Source organism: Zootoca vivipara, chromosome 4 (genome assembly GCF_965207765.1).
Source record: "Zootoca vivipara chromosome 4, rZooViv2.hap1.1, whole genome shotgun sequence".
Lineage (NCBI taxonomy): Eukaryota > Metazoa > Chordata > Lepidosauria > Squamata > Lacertidae > Zootoca > Zootoca vivipara.
Window position 1 is genome coordinate 24228134 of NC_142587.1, and position 21663 is coordinate 24249796.

Sequence of the window (21663 nt, forward strand, 5' to 3'; positions counted from 1 at the left end):
GCCACCAGGAAGATGCCACTGCACCCCCCCCTCCCCTTCGTGAGCCACTGGTGCCTAGAAGTAAATACCTGAAAGCATTCAGACTTGAGATTCTGAGCAGCTGAATCCCCAGAAAACAAAGAGGGATTGCTTCTGCCTCCCCACCCCCTGCCTTAAACATACAAGGTGCTTCTCTGCTTCAAAAAAAGTCGAGGTATAGGGACAGGTACAGTGGTACCTCGGGTTAAGAACTTAATTCGTTCTGGAGGTCCATTCTGAACCTGAAACTGTTCTTAACCTGAGGTACCACTTTAGCTCATGGGGCCTCCCACTGCTGCCACGCGATTTCTGTTCTCATCCTGAAGCAAAGTTCTTAACCCGAGGTACTATTTCTGGGTTAGTGGCGTCTGTAACCTGAAGCATCTGTAACACGAGGTACAACTGTATATGGAGAGGTGGCAGCGTCTTGTCAAGCCTTTTTCTCCAAGTGCCAAAGCTGAGCCCTCCCTCCTTTTGTTATCCAGCAGCACTCGGCCCTTCAGAATGGGACATGACTTATCTTTTAACACCTTTAATGGGCCAGTGTCAACCCAGGCTGATTTGGTTTCCCAGCGTGCATGTCTTCTGCTGTCTTCTTCAATTGAAGCCAGTGTTTCGAGATTAAAGGTGGCTCTCTTGGACACCACACAGACAGGGATCCACACAATTTCAGAGAAAGCACCGTCTTCTAAAACTGGTATTATTACAAACATAATTATCAATTCAGGTGAGGCTTCTGACGGCACATGGTGCCAGATCACAGCTGCTTAGCAGTAGATGCTTGCTTTGGGTACCCCTTAGAATATTGTTTGCAGCACTGCAAAAAAGGGAAGAAGACAAAGCCACAACTTTCTATGCCACTACAGTATGTTGGGGGGGGGGTAACATTTTACTAGTTTGGATTGCTTCTATTCCCCTCCCCACCCCAAAAAATACTGTTCTAATAGGTATACTAGCGCTGTTACAAGCACAGAAAATAAAAGAACAAGCCAGATACATAGAGAGGTGCCTCGTTAAAAGAAAATGTCAGGGTTTTCGGAGATGACTCCTGCTATCACCAATCAATAGGTAACATGTTTATAAAAGCAATCAAGGGAATAGTTATATTGACAGGAAAATTAGATCTACCATTAATAGAAACTGACAAGGGAGTTTAGCTTCTGAAGTATTAGATCAAATCATGAGGTCTTGTCTTGATACACATTTTCCTAATCTTTCAGAAGCCAAGCTATTGTAGCATTGCAGACCACGGTGCGAGTCTAGAAGAAAATCTGGAACTTCTGTTTTGTTTTACATGAAAAGCCCGCAAATGGTTACAGTGAAGAATTAGCAACAGAAAAGGAGAAAAAGCAGCAGAAGTCACCTGTTGGTTTACAGGGATATAAAGAGGGACAGAGAGATTTGCAGATGCTGAGTCATGAATGTTAAAGCCCTCAAGAATGCCAAATTGGTGCTCATTTCCATTGGACTTTTACCACTCGAGCATTTGAGGAATGAGGAATGACAGACAAATGCTTCTAATGAGCTAGAAAGCCCTTCACTTGTTTCTGAGCCCAAATATGAGCACAGTTTGGACCCTGTTGTGCTCCCAACTATTTCACTGGAAGTGTAATACCATCTGATTTGCACCCACCCTGGTGATCTCCTGTTTCTGACCTGACTCTGTAACACACTTTCTTCCTACAAAACCAGGCTATTGCGGTGGCTGACAGGCAGCAGGCTCCTCGCATTACTTGGCAGTGGCGACTGGAGCTATGGTGGCTGTGGTCCATTCTTCCTTCATGGCACTTGGGTTGCTGCAGTATTCCAGCCACCAGGAAAGGGTGAATGTGCAGGTAAGTTGATGGGCAAGTCTCCAATTTGGAATGACATATGAGCCAGAGAAGAATTATGGGGATTGGAGTATCTCATATTGGAGGTAAGAAGTACAAATAGCTGAGGCTTGTATCCCAAACCAGGAAATTATGAGATTTGATGGAACAGCCATGCAAGTGGGAACAGCTGTGGGATGTATATGAAGCAGCTGTAATAATAGATACCGTGTGCTAGTGCAGCTGTAAAGGTACAATCTCTGAACTCCGATTAAGAGAGATCAAGGGAGGACTGAGCACACCTCCTCCATGCAGACGACTAGAGGGATTCTTCGACCAGGAGGAGAAAATCTATGGCGGGTAAATGCATATGATTCTATGACCTGCTTCTCTTCAATCTCCTAAGAGAGATATCATGTTTCTTCAACACTGGCCTAGTATTTATTTATTTGTTTTAAAAAGTTCTGATTTCATCTCCTATTTAAAAAAAATGCCTCTAACACGAAGAAAATACGATTCTCACATTTAGTGTGCGGCAGAGATAGGAAATGCATGATCAGAACAGTCATGTGATACACTTCTTGCTCAGATGGTACCATGTTGGATGACAGGTAGTAGCACCTATTTGAACTGGGGCTGAAAAATGGGGTTTATGGTTATGCTACCCAACAACAAGGGCCAGCTTTCTGTAGTCGAAATCCGAATGCCCAAAATGGCAGTGGATGAAATCAAGCGGGGGAAGATTTCTCCCACTTCTCAGACTGCCTCAAGTGAACTAGAGAAGAAAGGAGGCATTTGAGCAGTTCTGACGACTGCCATCCGTAAATCTGTTAGACAGAATCAGGTAAGAGAAGAGAGGCAATAATTTCTAGTGGCATGTCTCTAGGTAACTCTTCAAATGAAGAGAAATTGATTTCCTTCTGGGTTTTTCTTCTTCTCTGTGGAACAACTGCCATCAATATTTTATAGGAAAGGCCTTTGTTTATTTTCAATAAACTTTGCTGGCCCCGTATTATAGACGTTCAAGTCAGAGTTGCGGCCCATTTCTGAGTGACAAGCAGCTGCCTCTGAAAGGCGATCATCTCCTTAACACTGTTCCATACATTAACAGGGTATGAGAAACACTGTCACGTTTAGCTGGGGCTCCATAGGAGCCTGAGTGTATTTCTTCTGGTTATTTTGGACCTGACTCTGTCAAGCGAAAACACCATGTAACACACAGCTAATTCTCAATGGCGCTCCATTTCTCCCAACACACTCCACCAAGAGAAGTGTGCAAGTATCCACACAAGGAACAATAAGAGCCTTTGTTGGGAAAATGAGGTTTATGCAATTCAATCCCAGGGCAACATATCTCCTCCTCCTTTTTCAGCCTCACAACAATCTTACGAGTAGAGTAAGTTTAGAAATACTGATCCAAGAGCACCCAGTAAACTTTATGGCTGGATGGAAGTTTGAACTCAGGTATCCTCAGTTCTGGGGACCCAGGTGGCGCTGTGGGTTAAACCACTGAGCCTAGGGCTTGCTGATCAGAAGGTCAGCGGTTCGAATCCCTGTGACGGGGTGAGCTCTCGTTGCTCGGTCCCAGCTCCTGCCAACCTAGCAGTTCGAAAGCACATCAAAGTGCAAGTAGATAAATAGGAACCGCTACAGTGGGAAGGTAAACGGCGTTTCCGTGTGCTGCTCTGGTTCGCCAGAAGCAGCTTTGTCATGCTGGCCACATGACCTGGAAGCTGTACGCCGGCTCCCTCGGCCAATAATGCGAGATGAGCGCGCAACCCCAGAGTCGGTCATGACTGGACCTAATGGTCAGGGGTCCCTTTACCTTTACCTTATCCTCAGTTCTATTCTAAATGCTCTTTTTGTTATACTGCATTGCCTATCCTTTATGGTACAGAGATGGAAACTTGGATGGGGATATGGGAAGCATGCATGGTCTTCTGAGTCACTGTGATAGTCCTTTTCACTGTTTTGCACATGGGTGTTCATGCACTTGCACTGCATGGGATCATAATTTTTAACGTTCTATACTGCCCATTGCTCACAGGATTGTGCAACAACCAGAACCATTAAAAATTAGCACACAGAGAATGTAATAGCAATAAATGACAGCAGGAAATAAGATACACTAGTACAGATTTATTCAAAATTGCAAGCGACTAAAAAGCCTGTCGATGCCATAAAACTGAAACATAAAAAAGGTTATGTAAAAGCCAAAGCAAGTGTTCAAACCAAAATAAACAAGGAGTTAAGGCTGAATGGCATGCAGAAAAAAGGTCATAACCTGGCACCTAAATCTAATGTGAAGATGCCAGATGAGAAGTGAGTTTGCACCCCAAGGATTTCTTGGCAGGCAAACAGGAGTTCCTCAGCAGACAAATCAATGCGGATGAGGTTCCCTTAACATACAAAGTCTAAAACCTTTGTAAACAGCAGGATTGCTTTTTCATGGTTTAAATTACACATTTTTAAGATTTATGTTCTTAATACTTATACCTGAAGATTTTTGTATAACCTAAAAGTTCACGACCAGAATATGCAACATTAGCTGTTGGCCTAGTAAAAGGCATTGCTTCATTTGCTCTTCATATTTTATTTGTATCTCGCAAATTTGTAAGTAACCAGCTTTAAGTATGTTGTTGTTCTCAAGATAAGCATATGCATTCTATAACCTTGTTTTATAGCATAGTAGCATAATATTTTTGTCAGAGTCTCAGCCATAAAATTGTCACTTTTTTAGAGGATCATTTGAAATTAAGTGGGTATTACATAGTGTCTCCTGCCACGCCCCTAAAAATCCAGTTTTCCTGTACACTGTAAAGTCAAAGGAGTTAATCATTGCAAACCACAGGTCTCTGGCCCTCTAATATTGGTTATAATCCCATCATACTGACTAGGCCAGCAGTAACAGATAACAGGATATTAAGGTTTGTTTGCCAATCTTTTCAAGACACACATATAAGGTGTGGAGTTTGTTCACACACAGTGCAAGTTTAACTTGAAAGAAAGACCTGTCACTCTCATATATGTCCTGCTTTGTGAAAAAGGTTTGTTGCTACAATTATAAGAACCATTCTGATATATTGCTATTCTGAACTGTTAAAAATCAACAAATAAACGACACAACATTTAAGCAGAATGCATGCAGGTCCATAACCCTGTGGTGCATCTTTGGTTACAGCTTTTCAACCAAAACAAGACACCTTTCCCCTCTCTCTTCCTTTTCTCCTCCTCCTCCCTATTCTTCTTTCGCTTCAACTATTTGACTCACCTTCGTTTCTTTCATTTTGACACTTCTTTTCTGTTAGCTCTTAGCTATACCCATGAATGCCAGGTAGTGGGGCAAACCAGGGTGAGTGGCAATACAGGAGGTCGCAGGGCTACTTGGCACAGCCCCACCTGTGCTTATAAGTTTTCCTTCTCACTGAAGAGGATAGACTGAGGCTTTGTGCTAATGTGCTTGATCAGTCAGACATACTGCAAATTTCTCAAACCTGGATAAAGGGCAATATTATAGAGAGGGGGGGGCGTGTAAAGGGACCCCTGACCATTAAGTCCAGTCGCAGACGACTCTGGGGTTGTGGCGCTCATCTCGCATTATTGGCCGAGGGAGCCAGCGTACAGCTCCCAGGTCATGTGGCCAGCATGACAAAGCCGCTTCCGGCGAACCAGAGCAGCACACGGAAACACCATTTACCTTCCCGCTGGAGTGGTACCTATTTATCTGCTTGCACTTTGATGTGTTTTCAAACTGCTAGGTTGGCAGGAGCTGGGACCGAACAACGGGAGCTCACCCCGTCACAGGGATTCGAACCACCGACCTTTTGATCGGGAAGCCCTAGGCTCTGTGGTTTAGACCACAGTGCCACCCATGTCTATATATATGTGTGTATGTGCGCGCATGCATGTGTGTGTGCCCTTTATTCATCCATGCACCTTGAGTAATGTGCAGTGGACTAAAACTCCTCCAGAATAAATGCAAACTACAGCAGCCATAGCTCCTAACAGATTCAGATTCCTTTATTTGTATCTTAGTCATTAACCCATGGGGGGGAGGATCATTGCATAAAAGTAACACAAGGTATCATTTCCCCGTCTCCCTTAAACAGGGCCGTCCCTAGGCCCGAGCTGGGTGGCGCAAGGTGCCAGGGCGCCTGGCCATTAGGGGCACGGAAGGGGGCGCTGGACGCTGGTATCTGCCTCTGCTGTTGAGCGGCTTCAGGCAGCTCTCCGGAGGCACGCGGGGAGCGCTGGCCTGGGGCCGCCTGAACAGCTGAGAGAAGCTTCCGGAGCTTCACGCAGGGAGCACGAGCCTTGGGCTGCCTCCTCCGCGTCTCTCGGGGGGTGCCGGAGGGATCTTGGCACCAGGGCGCCAGATATGGTTAAGACAGCCCTGCCCCTAAATGTACACACTGTTTTGATTACTTATTATTTCTTTTTTGCCAATTAATTTTAATTAATTTTTACTTTATAATTTTCTTTATTCATTTTTATTTTGTATTGCTTGGCTGAGATGGTTTCTTTTTGAAAAATTCAATAAAAACAATTAATAATAATAATAATAATAGTTAACCCAGGCAAAAATAAAACTATATTGTATATTTTAATCAATGTTTTATATTTTCTGTTAGCCACCCTGAGCCCAGTATTTAAACCAGGAAGGGTGGGTTATAAATAAAAATTTATTATTATATTATTATTATAAACTTAAAATGGCGAATTTCATGGGAAAATCACATACTCCATTTGGGGTTTTTTTTAAAGTCCCTCTTATAGCATATATTGAAATAAAATATTAGAATGAAAATAATGTTCATATCATATTATTGCTAACATTATTTTCATTTATTCATTTCGTTCCATGACAAATGTCTCAAAGCAACTTACATATCCATCAAATACAAAAAGCTTGTAAACATTTTAAAAGAAATGCATCAAGAAAAGAAAACGCAGATTTTTATCTGAAAACGCTTATCCAACCATAACACCACCGTACAAAAAATTGACCACCGCCTGCAGGCCAGAATTCATATTACAGAATGTTCCCAATTAATCAATGAAAATCCTAGGTAAATAGCTTGGCATTTGAAACGGTGAAGGCTCTAAGTATATTTCCATGGGGAGAGTATCCTACAAACAGGGAGCAGCCAGTAAAAAAGCCCATTCTTGCATTGCCACCCTATATACATCTCTTGGAGGTTAGGGAAGGGCCTCTGGTGATAATTGCAGGGTCCAGGTATGTTCCCAAGGTGAGCAACAGTCCCTGAAGCATTCAGGCCACACAAATTAATTTAGGTCAAACCATCACTCTGAATTGAGCCTGGAAACCAATTTCCACCCTGCACTCCTTTGGGAAGCAGGATAGAGTATATATTTAATAAGTAAGTAAGTAAGTTGGTAGTGGAGACCACTGTGGGTCAGGGTCAATGCTGTATTTTCATACCATCTGATCCTAGTCAGTGAATTCTGCACTAGCTGAGGTTGCCAAATCATCTTCAAAGATTATGAAAAGGCTAAACGAGTAAGAGCATAAAACAAACTTAAAATTCTGAATCATAGGGGGGGGATGCAAATTTTCAAAACCACCAGCAGCGGAGTGAAATGATATTTCTGATTTAGAAAGAGTTGTTCTCCAACTCAAGGACTTCCATCAGTCATATCTTCCAGAACCCTCACTTTAAATACAATATATCTCTACTTCTGGACTTTGCACATAATCCACCTAGATCACAGGCTGAGCCTGTCCTAGCTACTTCCTCACATCACTGCAAACCAGCATTAAAAATAATAATCATACAAACCTTCAAGTGCAGGATCGTGCCAAAATCAAATAAATATCCTGCAGTATAAAAATCTAATGCTCTAAATATCAAGATTTCAGAAAACTATGCATTAGCATTAAATACTTTTGTTTTTGAGAGGCGTGCCTCCAGACCCTCCACATCCTTTGAAAAGGGATGGAAATTTGCACTGGTTGTTTTAGAAACACAAGGACTAGAGCAGTGGTTCCCAACAGGTGGTCCGGGGACCCCCAGGCTATACAAGTTTCCGCTGTGTGTGAGAAGAAGAAGAACTCTGCTGTGTGTTTTACTGCCAGCCCGGGTCTACGGAGCAGAGGCGCTAGAGAAAGCGTGCCGGGCGGTTAAAACGACCAAGGCCTACAGATGAAGAGGAAAATAATGCATTTGATGTTCAAGCAAGTAAGTCAGTGACTCTCGAACCGATCTTGTCAGTGTCCATTGAACCTAAATCGTCGGCGTCCCTTGAACCTAACCCTTCCAAGATCAGTGTTAAGCTTACTGGAAAAATTAGATTAGGAATTAGGAATTAGATTTAGGATTAGAAATTAATGGGGGTCCTTGTCACAATAGCGGCTCGATGAGGGGTCCTCGAGAAAATTTTGTTGGGAACCCCTGGACTAGAGAATGGTGCCTGCAATTGCAAATTTTATTACCTTAACTTGAAGCAAAAAATAATTACTGTATACATATTAACGTACGTGAAAGGTTGTCTTTCCCCAAAACTCTTTTGATCAAACGGTGTTTTAGTCATATACTATATATCAACAAAAATTGCCATGTAATAAACAAAGCAAATTTTGTTTTTGCTTTGTTGTTGTTGTTTGGGGTAAGTGTTCTTTACAGCCCAGGAGAGTCAGCCATGTGGGTGATGCTAGCACAGATTATTCTCGATGTCCCTGTTTTTCAAGCAATCAACACCTACTTGCCGTTAGCATCATCAGTGAGAAGTGAAGCACATGTAGGTGCAAGCCCTTCCTTTAACACTTCTAATGTAAATAAACTACATTAAATGCAAATTAAGCTGACAACATATTACCCAGGCATGCTAGCCTACCTGCATGTTCTTCACTGAAGAACCAAGTACAGTACAAGCAAATATTGAATTCAGCTCACAAGTCCATTGATGGTTCAGGCCAAATGTTGGATGAGAATGGAAGAACTTGTGGGCCATGTTGCATTTTAGTGAGTTAAAGGCAGCCCAAGTGTGTTACCCTTAGGGTCCCATTCAAATCAATGTAAAAAGTTAGCCACTGCTAACTTGAGTCCCACTGATTTCCGTGGAAACTGTAGAGAACTTACTTGGTCTGGATCCAAACAATAGTTCACTGAATCTACTCAATGGGGTGGAGGGAAAAATAAACATAAGAAACATTCTGTAGATGCAGAAGTGTGGTAACAAGAACCAGGGAGAATTCTGCAAGGCTTCACGGATGTTAAGAAGGGTACTTCAAAACCATTCTTCTACTTCCCTACTGCTCTGCTTCTCATTATCTTTTATTCCCACAGTTTACCGTCTACTTCCAAAAGTGCATTTGTATCATTGATGCATGAATGATACAAAATCTAGTTAAAACAGAAAGTTAAGGCAACACTAAAACACAGTAGGGAGGGCTCTCATAAAATAGGAGAAACACTAAATGAAAAATGACATCTGGAATGTGCATACGGGCCAATATATTTAACAGAGTAATGCACCCATTGTGAAAACTATTTACTTATTTATTTATGCATCTGTGCGGAAAACAGGGCAATAGATTTTTAATAGGTACCACTAACAATGAAGAAAAACTTCATGCGGCTTCTGCAGGAAAGTGCGGCAGGGTGCTGCCCTGGGTAGCAACAAATGAGTGATGACAACTTCCTATTACACATTTTTTTCCTCCTTTAACCCAGAGAAACACAATGGTGACCCATCTTTTGTTACATTTCATTTTAATTAAAAGCTCAGCACCAAAAAAGCAGGAAGAAAATAAAGAAAAGGATGAGAAAGCAAGAGAGAGCACACGAAAACATTAACAGATGAAACAAAGGAATGGATGTGAGGATGACCCCCCCCCCAAAAAAAAGAAGGCTGTGTGTATTACTGCAAGACAACGGTATATCAAGACAACAACTGTGGAAGAAACCTGAATGATTTCAAGACAACCTTCAGGAACTCCAAAAGACAGTACAGTGGATGGGAGGAACAAGTGAAGATGATCACACCTATTACTACAATACAGAAGCAGGAGTATCAATTTGAAAGCACCCTGATAATTTTGTGTCTCCTTCAAAGGAAAGTCGCACTGAAAACCGTTCCGAAGACAGTCAAGGATCGGATTCAAAGGAAGCCGAATCAGATGCTGGGAAAGTGGGAAGTAAAAAACCAACTATGAAAGCCAAAAAGAAAATTCTGGAGGAAAACAGAAAGTGATGAAGAAGTAGAGGGAAAGCCTTGCAGGTGCCAAAAAGTTCAGGCCTTGTAGGGAAATGGCAAGAAGAAGTGGAACAGGAAAGCACCAATCAAGAGGATGAAGCAGGCTGTTCTGCAGGAAACATCTTGGGCAGCATCTCAAATAGCCAAGCCTTATGGTGACTTGGTGACTGGGAGGAAATTGCAGAAGAGGAAGTTCCACATGAAGAAGTAGACTTGGAGCTTCCCAACATGGAAAGTGTCTCTCTGCCAACACTGGCTCTGGAAGTGCCAGAGAATGCCAGATTCTCTTGGAGACACGACAGGGGGAATACAGTACCAGTTTTCAAAAAGTGAAAAAGTGAAAATGGAAAATCTAGAAACATACGACAGAGACTGAATTCTTAAAGTTTCTTGGTATAAATTGTATTCTTATTTTTGAGGTTATACTATTTAATTTTATTTTTGCTAGAAAAAGGTTTCTTCTTCATTTATCCAGTTATCAAAAAAATAATTACACACCACATTATCAGAATTAGTGTTTCTTTTGTCTTATAATCTGGTATGTTGTACTGAGTCATTTTCTAAGGGAGTTGGGAATTTAGCAACTCTACCGGTTATATTCTATTCATTCGGGGGGGGGGGGTTGGTGAATACTGCAGGGGATCAAATTTTATGGTGGGTTGCTTTCGAAAGCAGTATTGTAATTCACATGTTAGTTTCTCTTAAGATTAAAAATCAACATGATGTGATACATGATTACACCCCACTTTGGTTTTTAAAGTTGAACAGGGAATATGTAACCACGCACCTCTTAAAATTGTGGCAAGCTGTGAAATGTGATCCAGCAATTAGTATCAAACTTTTCTCTCATTTACCTTAACAGAAAGTAGTAGAATACATAGGTATCACAGCAATTTACCATTCAAAGCCTAGGGAAGATTTCAATGTGATAACCAGGATTTCAGCCCCATGTTATGGGCAACAATATTATTTTTTGGTCTCAAATCTTTCTGGTTTTCTTCCTGCTACTTTTGTGCGTTTGTGACAGTATTCTGCATGTTCTCTAGTTTCCATTATTTTTCTTGGAAGCTTTGCATGAAGAAAAGGTATGTTTTGTAAACTGGATATATAGATATGGGCAGGTCTCTTGGGAGTGCAGCTTTCAATCAGATTGTGCATCTCTCCAAATCTAGCTATGTGATTTTAGTTCAAAAAGGTGCATTTTAGAGGGGAAACTTGTACAATTATTTAATTACTGAATAATTAATAATAATAATAATTTATTATTTGTACCCCACCCATCCGGCTGGGTTTCCCCAGCCACTCTGGGCAGCTTCCAACAAAGATTAAAATACATTAAAATATCACACATTAAAAACTTCCCTAAACAGGGCTCCCTTCAGATGTTTTCTAAATGTCAGGTAGTTGTTTATCTCTTTGACATCTGATGGGAGGGCGTTCCACAGGGCGAGCGCCACTACTGAGAAGGCCCTCTGCCTGGTTCCCTGTAACCTCACTTCTCGCAGTGAGGGAACCGCCAGAAGGCCCTCAGTGCTGGACCTCAGTGTCCGGGCAGAACAATGGGGGTGGAGACACTCCTTCAGGTATACTGGGCTGAGGCATGCAGAAATGCCTGCTATAGGAAAAGAATGCATATAAAATATGTTTCAGAAGTATACAGTTTACATACAAGTTTGTTGTGCTAATTAAAATACAAAAGACCCAAAAGGGGGGTTGGGGGGTATAATGGACCTATGACTGAATGCATGGGAAATGGGCCCAGAAATAGGCAGATACATCTTGCGTATTTTACTTAACTTTGTCCCCAAACACATTTGCTTAAGGAAGTATTTTATGCAGGAACTCAGGGTAACTGAGATCAAAAATCTACTGCTTTCTTCGCTGCTGGGTCAGCACACAGCAGCATAGGATGATGTACTTCAATGTTAGGTTTGTGTTTGCTAATTTGTTGTCATCGCTTTAAAGTGAATGGAAGATAGCTTCATGTGTGGGTGGATGTCTGTACTGTATTAAGGTGAAAACCAAGTTCATATTAGAGGATGGCAAACTTACCCTGTTCAGCCCACAATCATCATGCAGGTAATTTGGAGTACTCCGGCTTGAGAACCTGGCTAGCTAATGTCAAGTTAGTATTGAATAAAGGATTCATTCACTAATTACACAAATTTTCTCATTGAAGTCACTGTAGAACCCAACAAGGTCATTCAGTGAGCCTGAACCTGCTCTATGGGTTATGCTATAGAGTGTCACTGGCTGTCCTTATTTCTGTTTTTGTTTTGTTTTTTTCCTTCTAGATCCTCATTTATCAGTATTTGGTCATTTGAGATTTGCACGCATTAAGCATGTAGCAAGCCCAGACAGAGTCTGGTGAGAACAATAGTTAATGAGACAGAACACACATTTTAATAAGGTTGCTTGCCTGTAGAAGCATTTAATCTAACCCATGGCACTGGATATACAAAAGCTGCACTACTTGCAAATTGCTGCCAATCAGTGTTTATGTGCAGAAAAGTTTAGGAAAAATATTTGCTTTACTAAATATAGTATAAAAGCGTCCTCCCCGGCAGCAGTGATAACAAACATATCATTAGAGAGATCATTTGTTGCTGCCAGATTAGAGAGATTTTGTTTACAAGCCGCAACTGCGAAGTGCCAAGATTTAAACTAATTTCAGTCCTACTGACTTCAAGTGGGGGCTAGACTGTCTTGAATAGATTGTACCCCAGGCTGTCTGTGATCTAGGATGCAACTAATAAGCAGTTCTCCAAACAGAGGTCTGCATGTATCAAGAGAAACAGAGTGTGCCTGCATCTCACACATGTTTCCTTGTGCTATTTCAACCATACATGGGATACTCTCGTGAGATCTTTCAGGAAATTGGATACTCCTGTGAAATCTCCAAAGAGCATCCATAACACTCCCAGAGTTGGTGTGCTGAAATGGCCTTGCCCAAGAAGCAAGGTTGAGAGCTTAACAGTTACTTTTGTGCCAGGTTAACCCCAAGTGGACCCGGTGCAAAAAATACCTTTTAAGTTGTCAGCTGTGCTCCACAGGTAAGGCCTACTCAGCATGCCAACCCTGGGACTGGTAGGGATGCCCTCTGCCCCCCCCCCAGCAGCTGGCTAGCCACAGGGTAATGATAATACTAACAAACCGTGAAAATACTAAATGTATATGCAACCAGAAGACTTCACATATACAATGTATCTGAAAAGGCAAGTAAGATTCAGAAAGTGCAATGTTCAAAATATCAAAGTCCAATATAAAGTGCCAAAAGTCCAATATTAAAGTGCTACGACGTATCATGCGTCCTCGTCTGTTTTTCCGACGGGCGGCTAGCTGTATCTTCTCCGTTTCACCAGTATCGTTTCCTCAGGGGACGGACTTTATCTTGGATGATCATCATAATGCACTGTAGGTGTTTGTACATTCCTTTTAAAACAGTATGCCAAAATATCTAAAGTTACTCACCTACAAGTTCGTATATTAAGGCTTAACAAGGCTGAAGAAGCTCACAGGCCTCAAGGGTTGGCAAGATTAAATTCAACAGTTACTTGCAAGGTTAAATAATGTTTTTGTTTTTTTCAAATCATCAAATCATCACAGAAAATATATAAACTTACAACACAATCTTAACGGTTCAATAGATCTCATGAGTATCCTGAAAGTATTCACCACCATACTATTGAAATGCCCTCACTTACAAAAAAAGCACTAAATTCTGCTTGAAGATTTAGACCTTTATATTGGACTTTGATATTTTGAACATTGCACTTTCTGAATTCTGCTTGAAGATTTAGACCTTTATATTGGACTTTGATATTTTGAACATTGCACTTTTTGAATCTTACTTGCCTTTTCAGATACATTGTATATGTGAAGTCTTCTGGTTGCATATACCGTATTTTCACGGTTTGTTTGTATTTCCATTATTCTGATATTACTACCATGCTGTCTGTTATTGCGGCTAGCCACAGGGTGGCTCTAAAAGTAACATGACTTTGGGTATACACAACTCTTGCATCACCTTTAGAAATGACACCCCCCCCCCCAAGATGAAGGCCAACTGGAATATTTTTACCAAGTACTCCCATTGGCTCTTCTGCTGTGGCTCATGCACAAAACTGCATTAATGGCTGGGAATGCTGTAATGATGCATGTGGCTTTGGGTTTCAATTTATAAGCCAAGATTTTCAGCACCAAGAGTACAGTGGTGCTTCGCTTAACGAAATTTTCGCTTAACGAAAGGTTTTTTCTAGCGGAGGTTGCCTCGCTAGACGAATTCGTTTTCGTCTAGCGAATTGCGGTTTCCCATAGGAATGCATTGAAATTCAATTAATGTGTTCCTATGGGCAAAAAAAAAATAAAAAAAAATTCAATGCATTCCTATGGGATTTGCTAGATGAATTTTTTCGTTATAAGAAAAGACCCGTGGAACGAATTAAATTTGTCTAGCGAGGCACCACTGTATCCTACAACATCAAGCAACCCACGCATGCAGCTTTAAAGAATAGGGGAAATAGTACAATCACAGGGAATACAGCTACTGAAAGTCTGATGAAGAACTGATCTCAAACACTATAAGAATGGAAGCATGGGTGATATTCTACTAAACAGCTCTGCTAGCAGGACGACTTTTAGCTATGCAGTGGAACTTCCCCACCTTCTCTGCTCCCTGTGCAAACCCAGAATCTGCTCCAGAGAGTTGGAGAGAACTCTAGAACAGATTTAAGGGCCATGCAATGGTGCACAAAGAGAGGAGATGGTGGAGAAGTTCCACCATGCAGCTAGAAGTCCTTGCACCAGCAGAACTGTTCAGTTGGATACCATCAGTGTGATAGCCTGAAATTTTGACTGGAACCTTACTAGTAACCAGTTGAGTTGTTTTGGCATTAATACTGCTCCAAAGGCCAAGCAAGCAAACCTGGACTAGCTACAACTCCTGAACAGTACTCAAGGGCATCCCCAGAAGACCACATTGTGATAACAGGGTCAGAAAATTACAAATGTCTATATAATGAAAGCGTTCGAACAAGTTAAAGCAAGCAGAAGTAGTAGAAATCTGAAAGTCCAAGTCCAATACAATTCTAGGTATACCCACAAACTGCCAATATGACCCCCAAGAAAGAGTGTAATACCATGCAGAACACTTCCACTGTATCTCAACAAATGTGGTTTTTCTAATCCCCATGTGATAAACTGCATTATGACCAATTGTCTCACATGTACAAATACATTGCTAGTCTATGAATCTGATAACACTATAAGATTGACATATACTGTACAATTGAAGTTAATGTCAATGTATAAGGGACAACATTTATGGTTACTTAACAGCACTTAGTTGCAAGCCATTAATTAATCTAGTGGGATTCCCCTACTTCAAGACAACAATCTCCAGACCCAAAACTGTGCATGCTCAGTTCATGGTAATATGTAAAAGAGAAAAATGTATTACCAAACTACTCTGCTAATACCTTTTGGATCAGGAGATTATTACATAGTTGCTTTCTAAATGTTCAAAAGTTTTTTTATTACTTCTTTCTTTTACAAACAGAATGTCATACTCTTGTCAAAATGTTCTTTTAAGAACTTGAAAAAAGCAATTATGTTTAATTACCTAGTTCATTCTAATCACCTCCTAAGCCTCTAATCAAGTTTAAAATATGTGAAGTTTAACTTTTCCTAGTGAAAGTACTCTAGGATTTCCTTTTAAGCTAGTTGAAGTACACTCACTTCTTTTATTTCTCTGTTGAGAATTTAGGCCACAATCCTTACTCAATTAACCTGTGAATAAGCCCAATTTAATTCAGTTGGATGTGCCGGTATTTCTGAGTAGATGATGTTAGGATTTCAGTCTTAGTGACCTGGGGGAAAATCACAGATAGTGCCAACTATGTACAGGACTTAGCAGGGCTTGGCCCAATGTGTGTGGCGTTCTGACTTAGAGCAGCAGACCCAATGGAAAAAAATGGGTCTACTGTAAACATGATTAAGCCAGAATCCCGCCCATCAAAACTAAGGCTGAGCCATATAACACATGAAATAATAAGACTGTTCCTTCTTTTCAGCACTCATTACCTGAGCAATTCCCAGGCCCTCCCAATGAAGGATTCTAAATTTGTGAATTAATCCCTGTGGCTCCTTCTTTACTGCCAGTTTAAACTATGGCTATTTGTGACTGATAATGCTTAGCTCCATGACACAAAAAGCTTCATCAGCTGATTTCTGCACATCAAAGGCGCAGGGGTACAATACACCCTCTCAAACTTTTTGTTGTTACAAATTCCATTTGAAACAATTTTTAACTTTCAGCACTCACTGCAATCAGATTCACAATTCTGTTCTTTGATATTGCCCCCCCCCCGCCCTCCTTGCCCATTCTGTCTTCTCCAGCTTCAGATGTTGAACACTGTGGCTTAGTCCAAGGAAATGTGGATGTTGTTGATGATGTCACAGACACTCATGGATTGGTGTGAATGGTAGCTTACACACACAAAAAGAGGGAGGAGGGGGAGGGAGGGAGGGAGGGAGAGACCTATGTAAAGAGAAGGTACAGGGCCCATGATCTGGATCAAGACCACAAAATCAGTCTTCAAAATTCACCAGGCTCCAGGTGCATTTTGCACCTGGCTATCAGCCACTTGCAACCATGTGAAGATGGCTCAGGTGCCAGGATAGCACCTGATGTCTCTACCATCTGGAGGTGCCTGGGGATCCTTGGATCTGGACTGTTTTCATACACTAGCAACACATCCATATTTTATCTACACAAACAGAAAGAATTTCAGGAACCAAAAAGGCCCCAAACAGAGGCATTCTGTTTTGGCGACTACTGTACAACCCTGGTTTAAGGAGTCACTTGGAGCCTAGCTTACATATCTGAGTTTCTAACACTGCACAGAATGTGGTAATGGGTTAAGGTGCTCTAGCCCCATGCTAGGGGTCTGGTCTCAATCAGGGCGCCCATGCTATTTCTGAAAGAAATATCATGCATTTAAGGCCAAACCATGTGATTAACATATTGTGCAGTTTGGTCCTGATGCTGAGGACAGTTGAAGGCCAAAAAAAAGGAACATGAAAATGGTACCAGAAGAAGCACAACATCAAAGCAAGTGGTATGATGAATCTATTTTGGCACATTACTTGGCGGCCTCAAATGTGCTACTTGAAATCATGGAAAATATTCTCTGTATCCCTATGAAAAACTAGCTGTACTGTTAAGCTCTTGTTGCATCTTTAATTATTAAGTTTCATGCATGCATACTGCTAGCATGAAAGTAGCCCAATCTGGGGGGAGGGGATAGAAAGAGATTTGTTTTTCACATGGATTAATGAGCAATCCAGTGGTCTGACACAAATCCAGAAACTGAAAATTTATAGACCTGCGAATCTGGACGCAGTTGGCAGCTTCCCATGGTGGTGTGGGCGCAGTGGTGGATTAAACGTTTAAATCCTATTGTCAATGGAAATGCCTCTAGTCTGCTAGGTGTTCCATTGAAAACAGCAACCTAAAGATTAAATTGTTATCATCCTTGGACGTCCGGGGAAAACATGTTTACTGGGGAAATGCAAAGACGCAGGGCTCCTACTTTAAGCACAAGCCTTTTCTTGTGCACTAACCAATTCAGTATTGTTATTAATAATAATAATAAATGAGTGTTCCTGTGGTTTTATTTCATCAACAGGATTGAAACCAGTGACAATTCAATAGCCAACTTGTCATGATGCATGCTGAAGCCAAGAATGCTATCATGGGCTACCTAACACGGAAGAAAGGTGGGGTGTACATAAAGTGGAAAAGTATAGCAAACGTAGGTAAATTAACTCCATCCTTTCCATCCTGGAAAATGCATTTGTTCCTGGGGGACAGTGATACCTTTTATGGATAGACAAATATTTGATATTCCTAAATTTCTCATTTTCCCATTCTTCAGTTCATCACATTTCTGCATTAGTTTACAGTACAGTGGTACCTTGGTTTTGTAAACAGTCTGGTTTGCATACATTTTGGATTACAAACATGTCAAACCCGGAAGTGCATGTCCTAGTTTGCGAACTTTTTTGGATTACAACCCATTATTATTATTTTGGATTACGAACAAAAAAAATTTGGAGGCCCCATTGGCGAAAGCGCACCTTAAATTACAACCTGTTTTGGTTTACGAACGGACCTCCAGAACGGATTATGGTTGTGTAAACCAAGGTACCACTTTATCTATGTATCTGTATCTGCATCTATAAATAGAGTTTGTGAATATAACAAAAAGAAAAAAGAAACAGCATCAATAACAACAATCCATCTACCCTGATTTAAACATGCACCTGTTTATATGACGTCCACATATGTCCAAATAGTTCTCCAAATGTTCAAACATGTATCTTTCAGACAGCATTGGAAAAAATATCTCATGAAAATTCACCAGTATTTTAGAGCATGTTTTTGCAAGCAATTTCCCTAACATTCTACATGTTATTTTCTTAATATACCGGTATGTATGTTTTGTGCATAATCCCCCCACCACCACCAATGCGCACAATTTTTTTGGCTGCATGACTGCATCACAAAATTTGGAACTTCAAAAGCATTTTGGTTTCTGATATTTTTTCAAGGAGAGCAAATTAGGTAGTTTTGCATTAAAATGTGAATCAATCTGAATTTGTCTTTCCACCCCCACCCTTAATTCCTGTCCCTCTTCTCCATTTCCTTAGATAATCCACCTTGAGAGGGCAGTCATCGCCCCCACCCCACTACAATCTGTGCATGGAGCAGCCTACATTCTGCATCTTTGTAATGCATCTGCTCAACTGGGGATTCCTCCGCACTGCTTCAGAGTGGGTGCAAGCCTTTTGCCTGTTTTGCCAAAGCTATTCTCAGAAAGCAAAACATCTGTTTTATTTTCTGCTACTGTACCCTAAACAAACAACCCTTACAGTTAAGATATAGTCTCGTGTGTTTCCAACAGCTTGATCGCTCGATGTGCTGTAATTGCCCAGGTCATGCTATCTAGTTTAAAGTTAGATGTGATTAGAAGCTTGTGGGAGGTTCGAGTTTATCCATAGTAATTAACACTGATGTGTTTCTCTCCTTCCTCACCAACTGAGTGAATCAAATTGGTAGAGCCGAATTATTTCTGATGGGGCAAAAGGACTTGTTAGTCAGGCCTTCCTGGACCTCCCTTTTCATTTCTTTCACAAGTTCTGTTGTTGATTTTCCCTTCTAATAGGCATGGTGGAATAGAATAACTTAAGCCAATCTAGAACAATAACCTTCTCCTCTTCTTCCTGAACCTCAGAATCTCAGAACTGTCTGAGCCAGATTGCAGAATCTCCTTAACCTCTCTCTCTCCTCCTTGACCCAACTACTTACTGGTTCTGTTTGATTTTGTTCTTTTTTCAACTTGCAGGGGGGGGTGCCCACTGGCTCTGCCCACCTCCTCCTATATGTCTCTCTAGCACTCTTTTTGAACCTAGGGTAGCTGAGTCGGTAGAGAAGACTCTTAACAAAGACTCTTAATCTCAGGGTTGTGGGTTCAAGCCCCGTGTTGGGGAAAAGATTCCTGCATGGCAGGGCGTTGGGTTGGACTAGACTAGTGTTTCTCAACTGGGGGGGCATATGGCCCCCTGGGACCCCCCAGAATATTCCAAGGGGGCCACAAGTAAAATTATATATTTATAAAAATAATAAATAAAAAGCATGTTCTATTTACGAACAAAATAGCTACCTTTCTACCGGTAAGACAGGGGTGGGGCTACAGGAAGGAAACAAGCTCGGAAGGGGCCACGGTTGAGAAACACTGGACCAGACCCTTGCGGTCCCTTCCAACTCTTAGATCCTTGCAGTCTAAGCTGTGCTTTCCTCCTGATTTCCTTTGCCTAGGAACAGGATTCTGTTTTCCTTTCAGCTGTCTCTTTGGAAGCCTGCAGATAACTTATTTTCCAGTTGCTTCTTGGGGAGAAGGGAGATGACATCATTTTATTCTCTTATTAATTATGCTGTTTAAAAAGGGCATGTTATATTTTACTTCATTTAGTAAAGATTGCTTTTGAAATATCTAGGGGGGGTTGGTTAATTTTGCTGTGTTAAATGCACATTCTGCAGGTGACCTTTGTAATGCTTTATTTTGAAATCTCTTTATGATAATGTTTTAGTTTTCTGTTAATTATGTTGCTTTGAATGTAAACTTTGTATCTGACTTGCTTCAGTAATGTTTTATTTTGGATTGTATTATTTGATGTTTTAATGCGCTGCAAACTGCTTTGACTTTCTTTTCTTAAAAATACAAAGCTGTAGAAAAACGAAATGACTAATAATGATCAAGCAGCAATGTATCACAGTGGCCAGCAGTTTCTTAAAGGGGCACAGGCTGCTGCCCCCTTGGCAGTGTTTTGGATGGTTGTCTGCAAGGAAAACTCACAGCATACAAAACTCCTGTTAGAAACATGACCCCAGCTCCCAAGTCAACATACCACTGCCCTACAAACAAGTAATGTGTGAATAAGGCTCCAGATTGTGATTCTGCACTAATTTCAGCCTCCAGGCAACCACACATAATAGTACATAAAGTTGTACCTTGGTTCTCGAACGCCTTGTGACTTGAACGTTTTGGCTCCAGAATGCCGCACTCAAAGTGAGTGTTCTGGTTTGCAGACGTTTTTTGGAAGCCGAACATCTGACGTGGCTTCCGCGCATAGCTGCCAAGTCTCCCGTTTTTCGCGGGAAACCCCCCGGATTTTAATCCGTTTCCCGCTGTTATCCCAAATAGAAAAAAATCCCGGAAATCCCCCGGATTTCTTACCTGCCAGGGAGGCTCCATTTCGGTTGCAGCTCTGCCCATGTCTGGGCACCGGAAATCAGGCAGCGCCAGCACCGGAAGTTGCTTCTATGCGTGTCCAGACATGTGTAGAAGCAACTTCCGGTGCCGCGCCGCTGCTGATCCCGCATTTTTCAGCGGAAGACTTGGCAGCTATGCTTCCGCCGCTTCCAATTGAGTGCAGGAAGCTGAGTGCAGCCAATCTGAAGCCGTACCTTGGTTTTCAAATGTTTTCAGAAGTCAAACAGACTTTCAGAACGGATTCTGTTCGAGAACCAAGGTACGGCTGTATAATAATGTGTATATTATTTATTTAATCCATCTACAAGCTCCTTACTATCCACAGATCTCTGGGAGGTTAACAATAAAGGAAATCAGAACATACAATCCAAACACATAGATATACAATAAGCACTATTTCAGAAAATTTATATCAAGAAAAATCCAAATACATAAATACACAATATCATTCACTACAGCCATTCTCATACGATATCTCTGCCCACTCACACCAAAACTGCTATAAACCCACATACACTTACCAAACATTTGCATCATTCTTACTAAGAATCACCGCCAAGCATACAATAATAACAGGCTCTACACATCTCTGCAACACTAGTGGGGTCATGCCACACACTGAATCCTCCAATACTCCCTTCCCACTCCTCACATGGCAGAGACACAGTTCTATACCAATGCAGGCCCTAACCTTTGCAGGGCAGGGGTATAAAACTACATCCCCCCGCCGAGCAACATAATATACCCCATATAATTCATAAAGTATACAAGAATTGTTCTTA

General features: G+C 41.4%; 1 protein-coding gene and 1 pseudogene across 1 annotated transcript in view; one reads left to right on the forward strand and one right to left on the reverse strand.

Annotated features, from left to right (window-relative positions):
• The window catches only part of NALF1 (NALCN channel auxiliary factor 1), a 343765-nt gene that overhangs the window by 106379 nt on the left and 215723 nt on the right, over positions 1-21663 (reverse strand). The window lies entirely within an intron of this gene.
• Positions 9675-10430, forward strand: LOC148685865 (uncharacterized; annotated as a pseudogene).